The sequence below is a fragment of the Bombina bombina genome, chromosome 1 (assembly GCF_027579735.1).
Source record: "Bombina bombina isolate aBomBom1 chromosome 1, aBomBom1.pri, whole genome shotgun sequence".
Lineage (NCBI taxonomy): Eukaryota > Metazoa > Chordata > Amphibia > Anura > Bombinatoridae > Bombina > Bombina bombina.
In genome coordinates, this window is record NC_069499.1 from 977659269 (window position 1) to 977684247 (window position 24979).

The 24979-nt window shown below is 37.8% G+C and overlaps 1 long non-coding RNA gene across 1 annotated transcript in view; it reads left to right on the plus strand.

Annotated features, from left to right (window-relative positions):
* Nucleotides 1–22478, plus strand: part of LOC128653984 (uncharacterized) — a 40257-nt gene extending 17779 nt beyond the window's left edge. Inside the window, exon 2 of the long non-coding RNA XR_008401417.1 lies at nt 22233–22478. This is a non-coding gene — a long non-coding RNA (uncharacterized LOC128653984). The remainder of the gene's footprint in view (nt 1–22232) is intronic.
* The last annotated feature ends 2501 nt before the right edge of the window (nt 22479–24979 follow it).

Consider the following 24979-nt stretch of genomic DNA (forward strand, 5'->3'; position numbering starts at 1 on the left):
TTTACAATTGTTGGTACTAGATGCTACTTTGTTAGGATCTAAGCAAGCACTGTGTAGAATGTGGTAAACAGGATTTTAGAGTATTGTACAGCAAAAGGAAGCAACATAAATTATGTACTTTTTTACAATACATTTTAGAATTGGAAAATCTCTGAAGATAAGTAAAAGTAAGGGGAAAATCACTGTATGTTCCAAATGCAGAAATGTTCATTTCAGCAGCCATATTGATTTAATATTGTACAAACAGTCGGCCAGATTACAAGTTTTTCGTTATGAGCAGTGCGGTGCTAACGAGCAGTTTTGTCTCACCGCTCACTTACCTACAGCGCTGGTATTACAGGTTTTTACAAACCCGGCGTTAAAAGGCAAGTAAGCAGTGAGCAAAATTGTGCTCCTTACTGCACTTCAATACCAGCGCTGCTTAAATCAGCAGTGAGCTGGTCGTACGTGCTTGTGCACGATTTCCCCATAGACATCAATGGGGAGAGCCGGCTGAGAAAAAGTCTAACACCTGCCAAAAAGCAGCGTAAATCTCATTAACGCAGCCCCATTGATTCCTATGGGGAAATAAAATTTTTTGTTTACACCTAACATGAACCCCGAGTCTAAACACCCCTAATCTTACACTTATTAACCCCTAATCTGCCGCCACCGACATCGTCGCCACCTACATTATATTTTTTAACCCCTAATCTACCGCTCCAGACATCGCCACCACTATAATAAACATATTAACCCCTAAACCGCCGCACTCCCGCCTTGCAAACACTAGTTAAATAATATTAACCACTAATCTGCTATCCCTAACATCGCCGACACCTACATTTATTAACCCCTAATCTGCTGTCCCCAACGTCGCCGCCACTATATTAAATGTATTAACCCCTAAATCTAAGTCTAACCCTAATACCCCCTAACTTTAAATATAATTTAAATAAATCTAAATAAAATTCCTATCATTAACTACATTATTCCTATTTAAAACTAAATAATTACCTATGAAATAAACCCTAAGCTAGCTACAATATAACTAATAGTTACATTGTATCTATCTTAGGGTTTATTTTTATTTTACAGGCAAGTTTGTATTTATTTTAACTAGGTAGAATAGTTACTAAATAGTTTTTAACTATTTAATAACTACCTAGCTAAAATAAAGACAAAAGTACCTATAAAATAAAACCTAACCTAAGTTACACTAACACCTAACACTACACTACAATTAAATAAATGACCTAAATTAAATACAATTAAATAAATTAAATACAATTAGCTAAAGTACAAAAACAAACAAACACTAAATTACAGAAAATAATAAACAAATTACAAGATATTTAAACTAATTAACCTAATCTAATAGCCCTATCAAAATAAAAAAGCCCCCCCAAAATAAAATAAAAAAACCCTAGCCTAAACTAAACTACCAATAGCCCTTAAAAGGGCCTTAAATAGGTGACCACCTAAGGCTTTACTAATGACGGGGCCTTGCAGAGGGGCAAAGAAAAACATAATATATGTAACAATTTACCTGATAAATTAATTTCCATGAGCTAGTGACGTATGGGATATACAATCCTACCAGGAGGGGCAAAGTTTCCCAAACCTCAAAATGCCTATAAATGAAACCCCTCACCACACCCACAATTCAGTTTAACAAATAGCCAAGTAGTGGGGTGATACAGAAAGGAATAAAAAAAAGCATCAACAAAGGAATTGGAATAATTGTGCTTTATACAAAAAAATCATAACCACCATAAAAAGGGTGGGCCTCATGGACTCTTGCTAATATGAAATAAATGAATTTATCAGGTAAATTCTTACATAAATTATGTTTTCTTTCATGTAATTGGCAAGAGTCCATGAGCTAGTGACGTATGGGATAGCAAATACCCAAGATGTGGAACTCCACGCAAGAGTCACTAGAGAGGGAGGGATAAAAATAAAGAAAGCCAATTCCGCTGAAAAAAATTAATCCACAACCCAAATCCTAAATTTTAATCTTATAAAAAGAAAAAAACTGAAATTATAAGCAGAAGAATCAAACTGAAACAGCTGCCTGAAGAATTTTTCTACCAAAAAACATCCAAATGGTAGAATTTAGTAAATGTATGTAAAGAATACCAAGTTGCTGCTTTGCAAATCTGATCAACTGAAGCTTCATTCTTAAAAGCCCAGAAAGTGGAAACTGACCAAGTAGAATGAGCCGTAACCCTCTGAGGCAGGGATTTACTCGACTCCAAATAAGCGTGATGAATCAAAAGCTTTAACCAAGATGCCAAAGAAATGGCAGAAGCCTTCTGACCTTTCCTAAAACCAGAAAAGATAACAAATAGACTAGAAGTCTTCCTGAAATCTTTAGTAGCTTTAACATAATATTTCAAAGCTTGTACCACATCTAAAGAATGTAAAGATCTTTCCAAAGAATTCTTAGGATTAGGACACAAAGAAGGGACAACAATTTCTCTACTAATGTTGTTGGAATTCACAACTTTAGGTAGGAACTTAAATGAAATCCGCAAAACTGCCTTATCCTGATGAAAAAAAATCAGAAAAGGAGACTCACAAGAAAGAGCAGATAATTTAGAAACTCTTCTAGCAGAAGAGATGGCCAAAAGAAACAACACTTTCCAAGAAAGCAATTTAATGACCAAAGAATGCATAGGCTCAAACGGAGGAGCCTGAAAAGCCTTCAAAACCAAATTAAGACTCCAAGGAGGAGAGATTGATTTAATGACAGGCTTGATACGAACCAAAGCCTGAACAAAACAATGAATATCAGGGAGTTTAGCAATTTTTCTGTGGAATAAGACAGAAAGAGCAGAGATTTGTCCTTTCAAGGAACTTGCAGACAAACCCTTATCCAAACCATCCTGAAGAAACTGAAACATTCTAGGAATTCTAAAAGAATGTCAAGAGAATTTATGAGAAGAACACCATGAAATGTAAGTCTTCAAAACTCAAAAATCTTTCTAGAAACAGATTTACGAGCCTGCAACATAGTATTAATCACTGAGTCAGAGAAACCTCTATGACTAAGCACTAAGCGTTCAATTTCCATACCTTCAAATTTAATGATTTGAGATCCTGATGGAAAAACGAACCTTGAGATATAAGGTCTGGTCTTAATGGAAGTGGCCAAGGTTGGCAACTGGACATCCAAACAAGATCCACATACCAAAACCTGTGTGGCCATGCTGGAGCCACCAGCAGCACAAACGATTGCTCCATGATGATTTTGAAAATCACTCTTGGAAGAAGAACTAGAGGCAGAAAAATATAGGCAGGTTGATAACTCCAAAGAAGTGTCAATGCATCCACTGCTTCCGCCTGAGGATCCCTGGACCTGGATAGGTACCTGGGAAGTTTCTTGTTTAGATTAGATGCCATCAGATCTATTTCTGGAAGCCCCCACATCTGAACAATTTGAAAAAACACATCTGGGTGAAGAGACCACTCTCCTGGATATAAGGTCTGATGACTGAGATAATCCGTTTCCCAATTGTCTATACCTGGGATATGGACCGCAGAAATTAGACAGGAGCTGGATTCCGCCCAAACAAGTATCCGAGATACTTCTTTCATAGCCTGAGGACTGTGAGTCCCACCCTGATGATTGACATACGCCACAGTTGTGACATTGTCTGTCTGAAAACCGATAAACGGCTCTCTCTTCAATAGAAGCCAAAACTGAAGAGCTCTGAGAATCGCACGGAGTTCCAAAATATTGATTGGTAATCTCACCTCTTGAGATTTCCAAATCCCTTGTGCTCTCAGAGATCCCCAGACAGCTTCCCAACCTAAAAGACTCGCATCTGTTGTGATCACGGTCCAGGTTGGATGAACCAAAGAGACCCGTAGAACTATACGATGGTGATCTAACCACCAAGTCAGAGATAGTTGAATATTGGGATTCAAGGATATTAAATGTGATATCCTAGTATAATCCCTGCACCATTAATTCAGCATAAAAAACTGGAGAGGTCTCATATGAAAACGAGCAAAGGGAATAGAGTCCGATGCTGCAGTCATGAGACCTAAAACTTCCATGCATATAGCTACTGAAGGAAATAATAGAGACTGAAGGCTCCGACAAGCTGAACCCAATATAAATTGTCTCTTGTCTGTTAGAGACAAAGACATTGACACAATCTATCTGGAAACCTAAAAAAGGTGACCCTTGTCTGAGGAATCAAGGAACTTTTTTGGTAAAAAGATCCTCCAACCATGTCTTTGAAGGAACAACAGAAGTTGAATCGTATGAGATTCTGCAGAACGAAAAGACTGAGCAAGTACCAAGATATCGTCCAAATAAGGAACACCGAGAACCTTCGAAAAGATCCCTAGAGCTGTCGCTAGACCAGGAAGAGCAACAAATTGGTAATGCTTGTCTAAAAAAGAGAATCTCAGAAAATGAAAATAATCTGAATGAAACAGAATATGAAGATATGCATCCTGTAAGTCTATTGTGGGCAAATAATGCCCTTGCTGAACAAAAGGCAGAATAGACCTTATAATCACCATTCTGAAAGATGGTACTCTTACATGACAATTCAAAAGATTTTCTTTCTTTGGGACAATGAATAGTTCTGAATAAAACCCCAGACCCCGTTCCTGAAACGGAACTGGTATGAATACCCCAGATAACTCCAGGTCTGAAACACACTTCAGGAAAGTCTGAGCCTTTACTGGGATTGCTGGAATATGTGAGAGAGAAAAAGACTTCACACAGGCGGTCTTACTCTGAATCCTATTCTGTACCCCTGAGAAACAATATTCTGAATCTAAGGAGTTTGGACCGAATTGAACCAAACAACTTTAGAAAAATCTTAACCTGCCCCCTACCAGCTAAGCTGGAATAAGGGCCGCACCTTCATGCGAATTTGGGGCTGGCTTTGATCTCTTAAATGGCTTGAATTCATTCAATTTTGAAGAAAGCTTCCAATTAGAAACATATTACTTGGGGAAGAATTAGGTTTCTGTTCCTTATTAAGAAAAAAAAAAGGGTTATAAGCTTAAGATTTACCCATAGAACTTAATCTTGAGGCAAAAAAACTCCCTTCCCCACAGTAACAGTTGAAAGTATTGAATCCAACTGTGAACCAAATAATTTATTACCTTGGAAGGAAAGAAAATAGAAATCTGGATTTAGAAATCAAATCAACATTCCAAGATTTAAGCCACAAATTTCTTCTAGCTAAAATAGCTAAAGACATAGAGTTAACCTCGATTTTGATAATATAAAAAATTGGCATCACAAATTAAATTATTAGCATGTTGAATCAAGTTAACAATGCTAAACAAATCATAATCCGATACTTGTTGCGCTAAAGTTTCCAACCAAAAAAGATGAAACAGCTGCTACATCAGCCAAAGAAATTGCAGGCCTAAGAAAAGGACCTGAAAATAAATAAATTTTCCTTAGATAAGATACAAGTTTCCCATCTGAAGGATCTTTAAAATAAATACTATTTTCCATAGGAATAGTAGTACGTTTAGCAAGAGTAGAGAGAGCCCCATTAACTTTAGGGATCTTTTCCCAAAACTCCAAACTAACTGTTGGCAAAGGATACAATTTTTAAAACCTTAAAGAAAGAATAAAAGAAGTACCAGGCCTATTCCATTCCCTAGTATTAGGAACTGGAAAAAAACCTCTGAAGTAACCACAGGAGGTTAATAAACAGAATTTAAATATTAACTAGCCTTAAAATCAAGAGGACGAGTCTCCTCATTATCCAATATAATCAACACTTTTTCAAAAAAGAACGAATGTACTCCATTTAAAATAAAAAAGTAGATTTGTTAGTTTCAATATCTGATGAAGGATCTTCTGAATCAGATAAATCCTCATCAGCGAAGGATAATTCAGTATGTTGTCGGTCATTTGAAAATTCATCAACTAAATGAGAAGTTTAAAAAAGACCTTTACATTTTATTAGAAGGCGGGATGGCAGACAAAGCCTTCTGAATAGAATCAGAAAAATATTCTTATAAATTCCCAGGTATATCTTGTACATTAGATGTTAAAAGAATAGCAATAGACAATGCATTAATACTGATGGACATTTTCTCTGCATGTAAAAGTTTATCATGATAACTTATTACAAACCACAGCTAAAGATAAAAATTCATAACATTAAAATAAATGAACTTAGCTTTGGTAGGACTAATATCAGTCAGCAGGAATCCAACCGTGTTTTCTGATACAGGAACAGTATTGAGACATCTTGCAAATGTAAGAGAAAAAACAACATATAAAGCAAAATATCAATTTCCTTATATGACAGTTTCAGGAATGGGGGAAAAAATGCAAACAGCATAGCCTTCTGACATAGAAAAAAATAACAGAGGCAAAAGGAAAGAAAAAAATGTGCTTTGTTTGTTCTCTTTTTTATAGTGACTCTGCCCATTAACTTTCTCTTGGCATAGCTGGATTATCTAAGCCTCACAGTCTCAACTGCAACTTCTCTGGCTGTTAAGTGCAGGCTCCTCACTTCCCTCTATCTTCTCCCTGCCCATGTGCAGTGCGGTCAGCTTCAGCATACTCAGAAGGCAGAGGGGACACAGGCAACAATAAACATGTATAGGAGTACTGAATTTTAACACCTGCAACCCGAGATGATAAGCTGCTTTTATCATTTTATATTCTCTCTCTCCTCTGTCCCTTCTCTCACACTCTCCCCTCACGTCCTCTTCTTTCTTTACTCTTTTCCCTCTCACTCCCCTCTTTTCTATTGCTCTCTCCTTTGTCTCTCTCTCTCTCCCCCCCACCGCTCTTTCTCTTATCTCTCACTAATCACTTTTTTCCCTCTCCTTTCTCTCGCTAATTCCCCTTCTAATCGCTTTCTTCTCTATTTTCCATCTCCCTCTCCTTTTGCCTCAATCTCCCTCTCACCTTTTTTCTCATTCTCCCTCCTCCCTCTCCCTCCTTTTTATTCTCTCATTTCTCATTCCATTTTCTCTTCTGACTCGTTTTCTTCTTCCTCTTTCTTTCTCCCCCTCTCTTGTTCTTACTTTTTTTTTCTTTCCGCTCTCGTTCTGCATTCTCTCCTCTAGACTCCATTCTGTCTTCTCTTGTTGTCCTCACTCACTCACACTCTCTCTCACTCACTCACTCTCACTCACTCTCTCACTCTCACACACACTTTTCTTTTCACTGCTATCTCTCCTCTTTGTCTCTCTCTCCCTTCTCTATCACCTCTGTCTTCTCTCTCTCTTACTCCTATAATCATTCTCTTTATTCTCTTTCCACTGTTTCTTTTCTCTCCTTCACACTTTGGGGCCTATTTATCAAGCCGTCAACTGTGCTGCATTCACCGGCACCAATACGCTCGCCTAACATCGCTGCTGCAGACCTGAATATGCTCTCCATATTTAACAAAAAAGCTGTCAAAAAGCAGCACACCAAGTACGGGGTGATGAGCAGCGGACTGTTAACTAACAGTCATCGATCTTGCTGCTCTTTGGCTTTTTCACAGCTTTATTTGTATACTGTCATTAAACACCCACACTATACTAAACTGTTTAACCCCTATCCCGCCACTCCCAGACCCCGCCGCAACTAAATAAATGTATTAACCCCTAAACCGCCAGCCCCCCACATCACCATAAATTAAATTAACCTATTAACCCCTAAACCTAACAACCCTCTAACTTTATATTAAATATTAACTCATCCCTCTTATGATAAATTTAAACTTACCTTTATATTTAAATTAAACTATATTAAACTACTAATTAACCTATTCTAACTATTGTAATAAAATTACATTAAACTATATTAAATTAATGATTAATCCAACATATCTTTTAAACTAAAATTACATAAAACTATATTAAAATAAAAATTAATCTAACCTAACTTTTATACTAAAATTACATAAAACTACAAATTAAATATATTATATATTTAAACACCTAACCCTACTCAAATAATTTAAATCTACACAAAAAAAATACAAAGTTACAAAAAAGAAGCTAGATTACGAGTTCTGCGTTAGCTTTAAAAAGCAGCGTTAAGGGGTCCTAATGCTGCTTTTTAACGCCCGCTGGTATTACGAGTCAGACAGGAAAGGGTCTACCGCTCATTTTTCTCCCGCTAGTTTTCCATACCGCAAATCCCCTTACATCAATTGCGTATCTTATCTTTTTAATGGGATTTGTCTAACGCTGGTATTACAAGTCTTGGAAGAAATAAGCGGTACAGCCTCTACCTCCAAGACTCCTACCGCATATAAAAGTCAGTAGTTAAGAGTTTTATATGCCGGAACATAAAGCTCTTAACTACAGTGCTACAAAGTACTCTAACACCCATAAACTACCTATAAACCCCTAAACCGAGGCCCCCCCACATCACAAACACTATAATAAAATTATTTAAACCCCTAATCTGCCGACCGGACATCACCGCAACTTTAATAAATGTATTAACCCCTAAACCGACGCACTCCCGCATCGCAAACACTAGTTAAATTTTATTAACCCCTAATCTGCCCCCCCCAACGTTGCCGACACCTACCTACAATTATTAACCCCTAATCTGCCGCCCCCAACGTCGCCGCCACAATATTAAATGTATTAACCCCTAAACCTAAAAGTCTAACGCTAACCCTAACACCCCCCTAACTTAAATCTATTTTTAATAAATCTAAATAAAATGACTATTTTTAAATAGGAATAATTTATTTAATTATAAATACTTACCTATAAAATAAACCATAAGATAGCTACAACATAACTAATAATAACATTGTAGCTACTTTAGGATTTATATTTATTTTACATGCAACTTTGTATTTATTTTAACTAGGTACAATAGCTATTAAATAGTTAATAACTATTTAATAGCTACCTAGTTAAAATAATTACAAAATTACCTGTAAAATAAATCCTAACCAAAGTTACAAATACACCTAACACTACACTATCAATAAATTAATTATAGAAATTAACTACATTTATCAAAAATAAAATACAATTAAATAAACTAAACTATAGTACAAAAAACAAACACTAAATTACAAAAAATTTAAAAATATTACAAGAAGTTTAATCTAATTACACCTATTCTAATCCCCCTAATAAAATAAAAAAGCCCCCCAAAATAATAAAATTCCCTACACTAAATTACAAATAGCCCTTAAAAGGGCCTTTTGCGGGGCATTGCCCAGTAATCAGCTCTTTTACCAGCCCTTAAAAGGGCTTTTTACGGGTCATTGCCCCAAAGTAATCAGCTCTTTTACCTGTAAAAAAAAGAAATACAATACCCCCCCAACATTACAACCCACCACCCACACACCCCTACTCTAAAACCCCTAATTTTTATTCCGATTGGTTGATAGGATTCTATCAGCCAATCGGAATTAAGGTAGGATTAAAGTTCAATCCGATTGGCTGATTGGATCAGCCAATAGAATGCAAGGTCAATTCTTTTGGCTGATCCAATCAGCCAATCGGATTGAACTTCAATCCTATTGGCTGATTAAATCAACCAATCAGATTTTTCCTACCTTAATTCCGATTGGCTGATAGAATCCTATCAGCCAATCGGAATTCGAGGGACGCTATCTTGGATGACGTCATTTAAAGGAATATTCATTCGTCGTTAGTCCGTCGGCCTAGAAGGATGTTCCGCGCCGGAGGTCTTCAAGATGGAGCCGCTCATCGCTGGAAGGATGAAGATAGAAGATGCTGCTTGGATGAAGACGTCTGCTGGATGGAGGACCTCTTCTGCCCCGATCGGATGAAGACTTCTGGCCAGATCGGATGAAGGCTTGTGCCGGTCCGGATGTCCTCTTCTGCCCCATCGGTGCCCGGCTGGCTGAAGACGGCTCAAGGTAGGGTGATCTTCAATGGGGTAGTGTTAGGTTTTTTTAAGGGGGGATCGAGTGGGTTTTAGAGTAGGGGTGTGTGGGTGGTGGGTTGTAATGTTGGGGGGGTATTGTATTTCTTTTTTTTTACAGGTAAAACAGCTGATTACTTTGGGGCAATGACCCGCAAAAAGCCCTTTTAAGGGCTGGTAAAAGAGCTGATTACTTTGGGGCAATGCCCCGCAAAAGGCCCTTTTAAGGGCTATTTGTAATTTAGTGTTTTTATTTTTTGTAATTTAGTGTTTGTTTGTTCTTGTACTATAGTTTAGTTTATTTAATTGTATTTTATTTTAGATAATTGTAGTTAATTTATTTAATTAATTTATTGATAGTGTAGTGTTAGGTGTATTTGTAACTTTGGTTAGGATTTATTTTACAGGTAATTTTGTAATTATTTTAACTAGGTAGCTATTAAATAGTTATTAACTATTTAATAGCTATTGTACCTAGTTAAAATAAATACAAAGTTGCCTGTAAAATAAATATAAATCCTAAAATAGCTACAATGTAATCATTAGTTATATTGTAGCTATCTTATGGTTTATTTTATAGGTAAGTATTTATTTTTAAATAGGAATAATTTTATTTAATTATAGTAATTTTATTTAGATTTATTAAAAATAGATTTAAGTTAGGGGGGTGTTAGGGTTAGGGTTAGACTTAGGTTTAGGGGTTAATACATTTAATATAGTAGCGGCGACATTGGGGGCGGCTAATTAGGGGTTAATAATTGTAGGTAGGTGTCGGCGACGTTTGGGGGGGCAGATTAGGGGTTAATAAAATGTAACTAGTGTTTGCGAGGCGGGAGTGCGGCGGTTTAGGGGTTAATACATTTATTAAAGTTGCGGCAATGTCTGGTCTGCAGATTAGGGGTTAATAATTGTAGGTAGGTGGCGGCGACGTTGGGGGCGGCAGATTAGGGGTTAATAACTATAATGTAGGTGTTGGCGATGTTAGGGGCAGCAGATTAGGGGTTCATAGGTATAATGTAGGTGGCGGCGGTTTACGGAGCGGCAGATTAGGGGTTAATAATATTATGCAGGTGTCAGCGATGTCGGGGGCGGCAGATTAGGGGCTAAATAAGTGTACGATTAGGGGTGTTTAGACTCGGGGTTCATGTTACGGTGTAGAAAGTGTTTCCCCATAGGAAACAATGGGGCTGCGTTAGGAGCTGAACGCTGCTTTTTTGCAGGTGTTAGGAAACAATGGGGCTGAGCTGGCTGAAAAAAAACCTATGGGGAAATCGTGCACGAGCACGTTTTGCCATCTTACCGCTACCGTAAGCAACGCTGGTATTACAGGTAGAAGTGGTGCTAAATTTGCTCAATGCTCACTTTTCAGAGGATAACGTAGCCATTCAGAAAACTTGTAATACCAGCGTTGTTTATAGTGTGCGCTGGAAAAAAAAGGCTCGTTAGCACCGCAAGTTTTTACCGACAAAACTTGTAATCTAGCCGTATGTTACAAAAAATAACAAACACTTAGTTACACAAAAAAATAAACACTAAGTTACAAAAAATAAAAAATAAATTATCAAAGATTTAACCCCTTAATGACAACTGACGTACCAGGTACGTCCTGCAAAAACTGTCAATTATTCACAATGGACGTACCTGGTACGTCAGTTGTCTAAGAGAGTGCTGGAAGCGATTGCAATCGCTTCCAGCAGCTCTCAGGGTATTGCAGTGATGCCTCGATATTGAGGCATCCTGCAATACCCTTTAAAAAGCATCCGATGCAGAGAGAGCCACTTTGTGGCCCTTTCTGCACCGGTAGCGATGGTGCCGTTCGTTGGTGGGTGGGAGCTTACAAGGGAGGAGGGTGGGCGGCCCATTGCTACCCGGCATCCGGTTCCTGCAAGTGCATTGTGCACGCCGGATGCTGGGAGTGTGCGGAGGGTGGCCTGCGTGTGTGTGGGCGTGTGCAGCAACCACTGCCACCAATGATTACTGTTAAGAGGGAGGGGGGAAGAAAACTTTTTTTTAAAAAAAATTAATAGGATCTGGTAGGGTTAGGGGAGTGGGGGTATTGGGGGGGCAGCTACACTACAGAAAAAAACTGTAATAAAAATAAAAAACACAAAAAAAACTTCATTTTTTGGGGAAAACTGGGTACTGACAGACAGCTGCCAGTACCCAAGATGGTGGCAAATAGGTAGGTGGGGAAGGTTAGAGAGCTGTTTGGGGGGGGATCAGGGAGGTTGGGGGTTAAGGCAGGGGTCCATCACAGCTGAATAATTTTAAAAATAAAAATAAAAAACACCTTTTATTTTAGTACTGGCAGACTTTCTGCCAGTACTTAAGATGGCGGGGACAATTGTGGGATGGGGGAGGGAAGAGAGCTGTTTAGGAGGGATCAGGGGGTGGGATGTGTCAGGTGGGAGGCTAATCTCTACACTAAAGCTAAAATTAACCCTGCAAGCTCTCTACAAGCTACCTAATTAACCCCGTCACTGCTGGGCATAATACAAGTGTGGTGCGCAGCAGCATTTAGCGGCCTCCTAATTGCTAAAAAGCAACGCCAAAGCCATATATGTCTGCTATTTCTGAACAAAGGAGATCTCAGAGAACCATTTACAACCATTTGTGCCATAATTGCACAAGCTGTTTGTAAATAATTTCAGTGAGAAACCTAAAATTGTGAAAAATGTCACTTTTTTTTTTTTTATTAGCTCGCATTTGGCGGTGAAATGGTGGCATTAAATATACCAAAATGGGCCTAGATCAATACTTTGGGTTGTCTACTACATTACACTAAAGCTAAAATTAACCTTCAAGCTCCCTAATTAACCCCTTCACTGCTGGGCATAATACATGTGTGGTGCACAGCGGCATTTAGTGGCCTTCTAATTACCAAAAAACAATGCAAAAGCCATATATGTCTGCTATTTCTGAACAAAGGGGATCCCAGAGAAGCATTTACAACCACTTTTGCCATAATTGCACAAACTGTTTGTAAATAATTTCAGTGAGAAACCTAAAGTTTGTGACAAAATTTGTGAAAAAGTGAACGTTTTTTTTTATTTGCTCGCATTTGGCAGTGAAATGGTGGCATGAAATATACCAAAATGGGCATAAATCAATACTTTGGTTTGTTTTCTAAAAAAAAATATATACATGTCAAGGGATATTCAGAGATTCCGGACAGATATCAGTGTTCCAATGTAACTAGCGCTAATTTTGAAAAAAAGTGATTTGGAAATAGCAATGTGCTACTTGTACTTATTGCCCTATAACTTACAAAAAAAGCAAAGAACATGTAAGCATTGGGTATTTCTAAACTCAGGACAAAATTTAGAAACTATTTAGCATGGGTGTTTTTTGGTGGTCGTAGATGTGTAACAGATTTTGGAGGTCAAAGTTAGAAAAAATGTGTTTTTTTCCATTTTTTCCTCATATTTTATAATTTTTTATAGTAAATTATAAGATTTGATGAAAATAATGGTATCTTTAGAAAGTCCATTTAATGGGAGAAAAACGGTATATAATATGTGTGGGTACAGTAAATGAGTAAGAGGAAAATTACAGCTAAACACTAACACTGCAGAAATGTAAAAATAGCCCTTGTCATTAAGGGTAAGAAAAATGGTCCGGTCATTAAGGGGTTAAACTAATTACAGCTAATCTAAGGGCCCTATGAAAACAAAAAGCCCCCCCCCCAAATAAAAAAACCCTAACCTACAATAAACTACAAATAGCACTTAAAAGGGCCTTTTGCAGGGCATTGCCCCAAAGAAATCAGCTCTTTTACCTGTAAAAAAAAAAAAAATACAAATACCCCCCAACAGTAAAACCCACCACCCACACAACCAACCCCCTAAATAAATAGCTAACTAAAAAAACCTAAGCTCCCCATTGCCCTCAAAAGGGCATTTGGATGGGCATTGCCCTTTAAAAGGGCATTTAGCTCTTTTGCAGCCCAAAACCCTAATCTATAAAAATAAAACCCACCCAATAAACCCTTAAAAAATCCTAACACTAACCCCTGAAGATCGACTTACAGTTTTGAAGATCCGACATCCATCCTCCAAGAAGCCAGGAGAAGTCTTTATCCAAGCGGCAAGAAGTCCTCTACAAAGCCGGCCGAAGTCTTCATTCAAGCCCGCAGAAGTCTTCACCCAGACGGCATCTTCTATCTTCATCCATCCGGTGCAGAACGGGTCCATCTTCAAGACATCCGACGTGGAGCATCCTCTTCTTCCGACGGACTAATGGCGAATGAAGGTTCCTTTAATTGACGTCATCCAAGATGGTGTCCCTTAGATTCCAATTGGCTGATAGAATTCATTCAGACATACAGTTTAGCCAATCAGTGCAGACTCCTAAATAACTCCACGGGAGTGAGCATAATTTTATCTATATGACACACATGAACTAGTACCGTCTAACGGTGAAAAACGTTCAAAATGCTCTGAGCTAAGAGGCGGTTTTCAATGGTTTAGAAATCAGTTTGAGCCTAGCTAGGCTTAGCTTTTCAAAAATACCACTAAAGAAACAAAACAAATTTGATGATAAAAGTAAATTTATTTTTGAGTAGACTGCCCCTTTAAGTTCAGTCTGAATCGCACAAGGGCGCAGGTCTGCTACTCTGTCAGGCCTATAGTGTGGGAGGGGCTGTAGCATCAATGTTTCTGCAAGTGCCTCTGTTAAAGATTACTAAATACAGTAGCATTAAACACTTGAACAATATCCAGTAAAAAGTCAATGGCATTGCACTTACTTTGAATTTGATACGAGCAGTACAAGTTTCTGTAGTAAATTTTCTGGCAAATTTAAAAGTTAATCCAAATTCCCTCTCCGTGTAGCATTTGATAGTCATCAGCTAATCACAAAAATGGGTATACGTATATACTATGAACTTTGGACATGTTCAGTAGAACCCAGGGGCGTATTTAAGTTTTGTGCTGCCCTAGGCACTCAGAATTCTGCTGCCCCCCCCCACCCCACCCCACCCCAGGTTTAAGGCCTTTTTTTAGACATAATATTTTTGGGGCAGGGTGTAAAAAATAAAAAATAAAATGTCTTTTTAAGTAGATGTTTCAGGGCTTGCATTCACTCTGATCACACACATATATATATATTTATATTAATACATTATTTTGCAAGTCAGGGGGTCGATCCGATAAAAATCGTCGCCCGCAAAAGCCGGCAACGCCAATATTTGCGTGGGTTTGGTATCACATATACGGCGTAACCTAGAAGTTACGCGCGTATATTTCTGCCGTCGCCCGTAGTTTTTTGGGCTATAGGCAGGTATACCAAACCAGCGCAGTTTGGTATCCAATATGCAGCGTAAGGACTTACGTGGCGAAAATGGAGAAAACTTACTCCATTTTCACCTCGCCACAAAAAGCAGCCGTAAGAAGCCTTACGCTGACTATTGGAGCCCCGTAACTCCCTAAACTGGCTGCTAAAATAAACCTAACACCTAACGCATGTGCAATGTCTATCTCCCTGTCAACCGCGATCTTCTAAAATAAACCTAACACCTAACGCATGCGCAATGTCTATCTACCTGTCAACCGCGATCCCCCCCCCCCCCGAAATCCCTAATAAAGTTATTAACCCCTAAACCGCCGCTCCCGGACCCCGCCGCCATCCACATAAACTAACCCCCTACTCTGAGCCCCTAAAACCGCCACCATCTACCTTATCTATCCCCTAATTAGAACCCCTTACACCGCTGTCATCTACCTTATCTATCCCCTAATCTGACCCCTTACACCGCCGCCACCTATATAAAAATTATTAACCCCTAATCTAATCCCCCTATACCGCCGCCAGCTATATTAATATTATTAACCCCTAATGTAAGCCACTTACACCGCCGCCATCTCTATTAAAATGATTAACCCCTTATTTAATCTACCTACCCCCGCCGCCAGCTATATTATCTATATTAACCCTAAGTATATTATAGTTAATATAGGTATTACATTATATATATTAACTATATTAACCCTAATTATATTAGGGTTAATATAGTTAATATAGTTACTATAGTATTTATATTAACTATATTAACTCTATCTAACCCTAACACCCCTAACTAAATTTATATTAAATTAATCTAATTCATTTATAAACTAAAATATTCCTATTTAAATATAAATACTTACCTATAAAATAAACCCTAAGATAGCTACAATATAATTAATAATTACATTGTAGCTATGTTAGGGTTAATATTTATTTTACAGGTAAATTGTTAATTATTTTAACTAGGTATAATAGCTATTAAATAGTTATTAACTATTTAATATCTACCTAGTTAAAATAATTACCCAATTACCTGTAAAATAAATCCTAACCTAAGTTACAAATACACCTACACTATCAATAAATTAAATAAACTACAAACATCTATCTAAAAATACAATTAAATTAACTAAACTAAATTACAAAAACAAACAAACACTAAATTACAAAAAATAAAAAAAGATTACAAGATTTTTAAGCTAATTACACCTATTCTAAGCCCCCTAATAAAATAATAAACCCCCAAAATAAAAAAAATTCCCTGCCCTATTCTAAATTAAACAAATTTCAAAGCTTTTTACCTTACCAGCCCTTAAAAGGGCCTTTTGTGGGGCATGCCCCAAAGAATTCAGCTCTTTTGCATACAAATACAATACCCCCCCCATTACAACCCACCACCCACATACCCCTATTCTAAAACCACCCAAACCCCCCTTAAAAAAGCCTAACACTACCCCCCTGAAGATCTCCCTACCTTGTCTTCACCACACCGGGCCGAACTCCTGATCCGATCCGGGCGATGTCTTCCTCCAAGCGGCAAAGAAGAATTCTTCCTCCGGCGATGTCTTCCTCCAAGCGGCAAAGAAGAATTCTTCCTCCGGCGATGTCTTCCTCCAAGCGGCAAAGAAGAATTCTTCCTCCGGCGACGTCTTCCTCCAAGCGGCAGCAAAGTCTTCATTCTTCCGGCGGCATCTTCAATCTTCTTTCTTCGCTCCGCCGCCGCGGAGCATCCATCCCGGCCGACTACTGAACTACGAATGAGGTACCTTTATATGACGTCATCCAAGATGGCGTCCGCCGAATTCCGATTGGCTGATAGGATTCTATCAGCCAATCGGAATTAAGTTAGAAAAATCTGATTGGCTGATCGGAACAGCCAATAGAATGCGAGCTCAATCTGATTGGATCAGCCAATCGGATTGAACTTGAATCTGATTGGCTGATTCAATCAGCCAATCAGATTTTTCTAACTTAATTCCGATTGGCTGATAGAATCCTATCAGCCAATCGGAATTCGGCGGACGCCATCTTGGATGACGTCATTTAAAGGTACCTCATTCGTAGTTCAGTAGTCGGCCGGGATGGATGCTCCGCGGCGGCGGAGCGAAGAAAGAAGATTGAAGATGTCGCCGGAAGAATGAAGACTTTGCTGCCGCTTGGAGGAAGACGTCGCCGGAGGAAGAATTCTTCTTTGCCGCTTGGAGGAAGACATCGCCGGAGGAAGAATTCTTCTTTGCCGCTTGGAGGACGACATCGCCTGGATCGGATCAGGAGTTCGGCCCAGTGTGGTGAAGACAAGGTAGGGAGATCTTCAGGGGGGTAGTGTTAGGCTTTTTTAAGGGGGGTTTGGGTGGTTTTAGAATAGGGGTATGTGGGTGGTGGGTTGTAATGGGGGGGGGGTATTGTATTTGTATGCAAAAGAGCTGAATTCTTTGGGGTATGCCCCACAAAAGGCCCTTTTAAGGGCTGGTAAGGTAAAGAGCTTTGAAATTTGTTTAATTTAGAATAGGGCAGGGAATTTTTTTTATTTTGGGGGTTTATTATTTTATTAGGGGGCTTAGAATAGGTGTAATTAGCTTAAAAATCTTGTAATCTTTTTTTATTTTTTGTAATTTAGTGTTTGTTTGTTTTTGTAATTTAGTTTAGTTAATTTAATTGTATTTTTAGATAGATGTTTGTAGTTTATTTAATTTATTGATAGTGTAGGTGTATTTGTAACTTAGGTTAGGATTTATTTTACAGGTAATTGGGTAATTATTTTAACTAGGTAGATATTAAATAGTTAATAACTATTTAATAGCTATTATACCTAGTTAAAATAATTAACAATTTACATGTAAAATAAATATTAACCCTAACATAGCTACAATGTAATTATTAATTATATTGTAGCTATCTTAGGGTTTATTTTATAGGTAAGTATTTAGATTTAAATAGGAACATTTTAGTTTATAAATGAATTAGATTAATTTAATATAAATTTAGTTAGGGGTGTTAGGGTTAGATAGAGTTAATATAGTTAATATAAATACTATAGTAACTATATTAACTATATTAACCCTAATATAATTAGGGTTAATATAGTTAATATATATAATGTAATACCTATATTAACTATAATATACTTAGGGTTAATATAGATAATATAGCTGGCGGCGGGGTAGGTAGATTAAATTAGGGGTTAATCATTTTAATAGAGATGACGGCGGTGTAAGGGGCTTACATTAGGGGTTAATAATTTTAATATAGATGGCGGCGGTGTTAGGGGCTCACTTTAGGGGGTTATAGATATAATATAGCTGGCGGCGGGGTACGGGAGCGGCGGTTTAGGGGTTAATAGCTTTTTTATTGTTAGGATAGTGAGGGGGGATAGCGGATAGAGGGTTATACGTGTCGGGCTTTGTTAGGGAGGCGTGTTAGACTTGTCGGGCTATGTTTAGGAGGCGTGTTAGACAGTGCGGGTGTTTTAGACTTTAGTCAGGTTTTATAGGCGCCGGCAGTTTCTAACGTGCCGCAAGTCACTAGCGACGCCAGAAATTTGTACTTGCGCAGATTTCTGGACATCGCTGGTTTGTCAGACTTACGGCACGTTAGTATCTGACGGCGACTTATATAGGATAGCTCGAGTTGCGAGCTGAAACTGCGGGCGACGCCGGTTCCCTCGCTTGCACCGCAAACTGCGATCTATATCGGATCGCGCCCCAGATTATTAAAGTGTTTATATCAGAAAAAAATATCCTTCACTGTTTGATAGTTTGTCAGTAGGTAGTTGTTTCTTTGGTGATTGACAGTTATTTAAACAAAATATCTGCTTGGATAAATATGTAATGAATATGCAAACTGGCCTTTAAAAGTACTTAAAAAATACAACAGTAGGGGATAAAGTCACATGATACAATCATAATAAAGTATATACTTGTATTGTTTCTGAATGTATTAAATGCATACAACATATTTTTAGTTGTGTTTTAAGTCACATGGTTGTATAGATTCAGCAATAAATACTTATTCCTTGCATGTATGACAGATAGACAAAAAGTATTTAGTGACTAATCCCTTTAAGTATTGTAATGCCTAATGAAGATGTATTGAAGGGAGAAAGGTATATGTGTTTCACAGTGGTCATGGTGTAGTGCACACTGCACTGTGTAGTCTGTGTGAGTCTCAATCACGCGGTGGAGCCAGGAAGAATACCGCATTCCCTCTCAGTCAAGGCCAGGCTGGACAAGTGAGCTCCGCCTCCACTGCCAACACGTCATGCGCACCCACATACAATCCCATAGGATAGCAATAGCCGTGCCCTGGTTGATTTAGCCACCCGGCCCTGAGTTCAGTAGAGTGGCCCTAGGGACTCAAACTTCTGCTGCCCCTTAAAAATCTGCTGCCCTAGGCACCGGCCTCGTTGGCCTATGCCTTAATATACCCCTGGTAGAACCTGGAGCATCAGAAAGTGTGCATATAAAAAGATTGTACACATTTTGATAGTAGAGGTATATTGGAAAGGTTTTTTTTCATTGCTTGCTTTATCTGAATCATGAAAGTGTATATATGTGCATCCACCAATCAGCATTTAGCTTCCAATAGTGCATTGCTGCGCCTGAGCCAACTTTGGCAAATTAGATTATAGAAGTAGATTGGAAAATTGTTTAAAATGTAATGATTTATAAAAGTTTATTTCTGACTTTACTATCCCTTTAAAGGTAAGCTACTCACCTATATAATATTTGAGATCTTAGCTTGAGACATAGATACCTATTTATTAAAGGTCTGTCGGAACCTGACCCGACAGTGCGGATCAGGTCCGACAGACCTCGCTGAATGCGGAGATCAATACGCTCTCCATATTCAGCATTGAACCAGCAGCTCTTGTGAGCTGCTGGTGCAACGCCGCCCCCTGCAGATTTGCGGCCAATCGGCCACCAGCAGGGGGGTGTCAATCAACCCGATCGCACTGGATCGGGTTGAATTGTGGCGATCTCTGTCTGCCTGCTCAGAGCAGGCAGACAGGGTTATGGAGCAGCGGTCTTTAGAGAGATGTACAGAAACATGGGCCCTCAAGCTCCATTCGGAGCTTGATAAATGGGCCTCATAGCTTTAACCTCTTGGCTGTCAGAGAGCACATTAATGTGTTGTAGTCTTCTCTAGCAATCAAGTGGTTAATGCCTGGTAGATATTTAGACTATAAAGCTTTCAAAAAAGGATAGTACTTTTCACTCTAAGTGATGTGAAACATGATCATAACATAGTGCCATGTGCTTAAAGGGACATGAAACCCAATTTTTTTCTTTTGTGATTTAGAAAGAGCATGTCATTTTAAACAACTTTATAATTTATTTCTATTATCTAATTTGCTTCATTCTCTTGATATCACTTGCTGAAAAGCATATCTAGATATGCTCAGTAGCTGCTGATTGGTTGCTGCACATAGAAGCCTTGTGGGATTGGCTCACACATGTGCATTGCTATTTCTTCAACAAAGGATATCTAAAGAATTGAGCAAATTAGATAACAGAAGTAAATTGGAAAGTTGTTTAAAATTACATGCCCTATCTGAATCATGAAAGTTTAATTTTGACTAGACTGTCCCTGTGCCTCCAGGACTTAATTATTTGGGGGCACTTCCCAGAAGCCCACTGGTGTTTTGTCAGGCGAGGGTTGTAACAGGATGAGTGGGAGCAGGGTCACCCTTAGCATTTGGGGGCCCTATGCAATTTGTGTGGCCCCTAAACCCAACTCATTAATCCCCCTCCACCTGTATGCTCTGTCCCCAGTATGGCCCTTCTGTCCCAATATTCAGTGTATCCTGTATAAAGAATAACACTATATATTACACCTCTTTATACAAAAAATTAAATACAGGATATACATATTCATTTCATCTTCTCATATCCTCATCCCTGATTACAATGCAGGGCCCAGGGCAGGTGCCCCTCTCACCCTGGGTGGGAGCGGATGGTCTGTGCACTGGACTGGCCGATTCTTTGATGGGGCTGGGCAGAGCTAGGGGATACTGTACAGAGAGGTGGGAAAACAGAGTGACCATCACATTAGGCGGCCAGCCATTATGTTGGGGGGCTAATGCCCCCCCAACACCACTAATATTAGGGAACAGATATTCAATTTCATAATACAGGGTAATTTGCTCATTATTAATGTATGTATCCTATAACAGTGCATAGTGTGCAGATTCCCATCAAATGTATAAAGTACAGCATAGTAATTATTATTGTATAGATACTCATTACCATTATGAAGCACAGCATGCTCATTGTTGGTGCATTGATACTTGGCTCTGCTATTCAGCTCACCATGCTCCTTATAGGAATATGCCCATCACTATTATACAGCATAATGTGCTCATTATCAGAGTATAGATATTCTTCATAATATACAGTGCAGCATGCTCATTATCAGTGCCATTATACAGCTCAATAGAATTATAAAGCTCACTATGGTTCTTATTATTTTATAGTAAGTACTAATTAGTGTGTAGATACTCAGTACAATTATAGAGAGCAGTGCGTTCATTATCAATGTAATGTCCATATTTATCACTACGTGAATGGTAAAAGTTGGTTTAGCAGAGATTCCTGCTGTTATTAGAATTCCAACAAATCCTAAAGTTAGAAAGATACCATTATTTTGTCACAAATACTTTAGAACTGTATTATGATATGATGTTTGTATGGGAGTCTCGTCCCAACCGCCCAACCTTTTGATGGGTCTTTCATTCTACAATAAGGATTACGTATGAATCTAAATGCACAAGGCACATATGCTGGACTTTAAATTTACTTTTCATTGTCGACATAGAACATATTTACAGTATAACCTATTAAATTCTCCTTTCCATTGGGAACTGTGTTGTTTTGTTCTGTTTGTTTTCTTTATTGATATTATATTTTTTGTTATACAGTAAATGTTTTGTAATTATTGGTTTGTATCTACTTTCTCCTCTAAAATGCCTGTGATATACGGACTTCTGTTCTCACTTGGGGCCTGGTGATCTAAACCTCTATGTTCTGGCGAGATGATCTAATACGTCTCTCAAAGAGTTTTAAAAAGGCATTTTTTTTTGTTCTTTAGAGTTGTTTATCTCTCTATGCAGGGTTCTGAATGTGAAGGAAAGACACCTACATTGCAAAATAATGCTCAAAAAAGTCCCCCAAAAATATGGAGAGATTCCCTCCATGCCGGCGAGTTTTTGAAAGAACACTGTAATACCTGTGACATTACTATGGATAGCCATTATTTCTTCAGTATGTTTTGCAAAACTGATTGATCTCCTAAATATTTGACCTGTTGTATACTATGTTATTTATTTTAATAAAGACTTCAAAACATTAAAAAAATATATATATTTGTTCAGCAGTTAAAGTGAATTGGGGCCCTGGAGAATTTAAATCTTGTGAACACTGGCATTCTAACCTGAATTATGTACAAAACCTTGCATATGAAAATGTATTTATGTATATAATAATATAAACATTTGTTTACATCCCTGTTTAACTGGAATGCTGATAGATTTATTTTCATGAACTTTAAATCTGAGTAAAGAGACAAAAGACAAATCTACCTTTAAATTAAATCAATTGCATTAACAATAATCAATAGCAGAAAGGGTTTAATCACAACTCTAACATATCTGAAAGAAACGTTTGATAACCGCTCTGTAACGGGCTGGAAGAGGTTTAATAATAATAATAACTATTTTATTATTATAACTATAAGTATGGTGGCATTGGGAAGGGCAATACGGTTGAATTTTAAAAGGTAGAGAAAGCTTTTGGTCTGTTTGCAACCTAGCAATGCCCGGGGGAGGGGTGAGATATGGGCTTTGTATAGGTTTGCCACCAAGACAGAATTTTACCAACATGGGCGGTACTTTTAAGGTTCAGATCAAAGTTAAAAACAAAGATTTAATATAGAAATAAAGATACAACCATGGTTAAACGTCTTCTATGTGGATTGGGATCTAATTATAAAAGGTGTCAACCCTAGCTGTGTACTATATTCCCTCTGCATAACAAGCTATATGGAAGTGCCTCTGCCTCTGAGCTATTCCTTACTGCATGTGACTTCATCAAACATTCTCACAAAATTGCTGTAAATACTTGATTGAAGAGGATAAAGAGGAAAAACAAGTACAGACAACTTATTTTCCTCTACACTCTAGAGGTTAAACTTGCTTTATTTTTTAATGCATTGAAAGGAAAATTATTTTATTAGATCTTATCATCAGTCTATTACTAAGAAACATTAGACATCATCAAAACCAAGTAGATCTTATGAAAGTTCTACTCCAGAATCCTCACATCATTAGGCAGGAAAATTGGAAACGAAGACTGTACCTCAACGTCATTCCCACATATGAGCCTGGAGGACTAACTCTGATTATGATCTTCCTGTAGATTTAACTCAAGACAGTGAAATATATGGAAGAGCCACCACCCAGAAAATAATAAACAACAAAGGCCCTAAGGTATATGAGACACTGAACAAAATGTAGCTGGCCAGCAAACACTACATAATTATTAGGTATACATATATATTTATTTCCCCCCAATGTTTATTGTACAAATTATTATTAAATCCATTTATGTTAAATTATAAAATGAATGTGCTTTGGATAGCTTAAGTAACATAAGAGAAAATGGTATAAATTTTATAACATTGTAAAGTATTACAGTACACACACTCGGCTATTTCATAACGACACCCAGTTGACAACATTCTTTGTGGAGAACACTGATAAAAAAAATATGAAAAATCAATCGGCTAGATTACGAGTTGTGCGTTAAGGTAAGAAAGCAGCGTTAACAGGTCCTAACGCTGCTTTTTTACGCCCGCTGCTATTATGAGTCTTGCAGGTATAGGTGTACCGCACACTTTTTTGGCCTTACCGCAAATCAACTTACGTAAATTTCGTAAACGCTTTTTTTCTATGGGACTTCCATAGCGCCGGTATTACGAGTTTGTCCTGAGAGGCCAAAAAGTGAGCGGTACAGTCTATACCGACGCATTTTAAAGTCAGTAGTTATGAGTTTTACGCTACAAAGCTGTTGCATAAAACTCATAACTAAAGTGCTAAAAAGTACACTAACACCCATAAACTACCTATTAACCCCTAAACCGAGGCCCTCCTGCATCGCAAACACTAAAAAAATGTATTAACCCCTAATCTGCTGCTCCGGACATCGCCGCCACTATAATAAAAATATTAACCCCTAAACCACCGCATTCCCGCCTCGCAAACACTAGTTAAATATTATTAACCCCTAATCTGCTGCCCCAACATAGCCGCCACCTACATTATACTTATTAACCCCTAATCGTCCGTCCCAACGTCGCCGCCGCCGCTATTCTAAATTTATTAACCCTTTAAACCTAAGTCTAACCCTAACACCCCCTTACTTAAATATAATTTAAATAAATCTAAATACAAATTCATATCATTACTTAAATTATTCCTATTTAAAACTAAATACTTACCTATAAAATAAACCCTAAGCTAGCTACAATATAACTAATAGTTACATTGTAGCAAGCTTAGGGTTTATTTTTATTTTACAGGCAAGTTTGTATTTTTTTTTTTAACTAGGTAGAATAGTTACTAAATAGTAATTAACTATTTACTAACTACCTAGCTAAAATAAATACAAATTTACCTGTAAAATAAAACCTAGCATAATTTAAAATAACACCTAACACTTCACTACAATTAAATAAATTCTCTACATTAAATACAATTAAATAAATTAAATAAAATTAGCTAAATTACCAAAAAAAACAAACACTAAATTACAGAAAATAAAAAACAAATTACAAGATCTTTAAACTAATTACATCTAATAG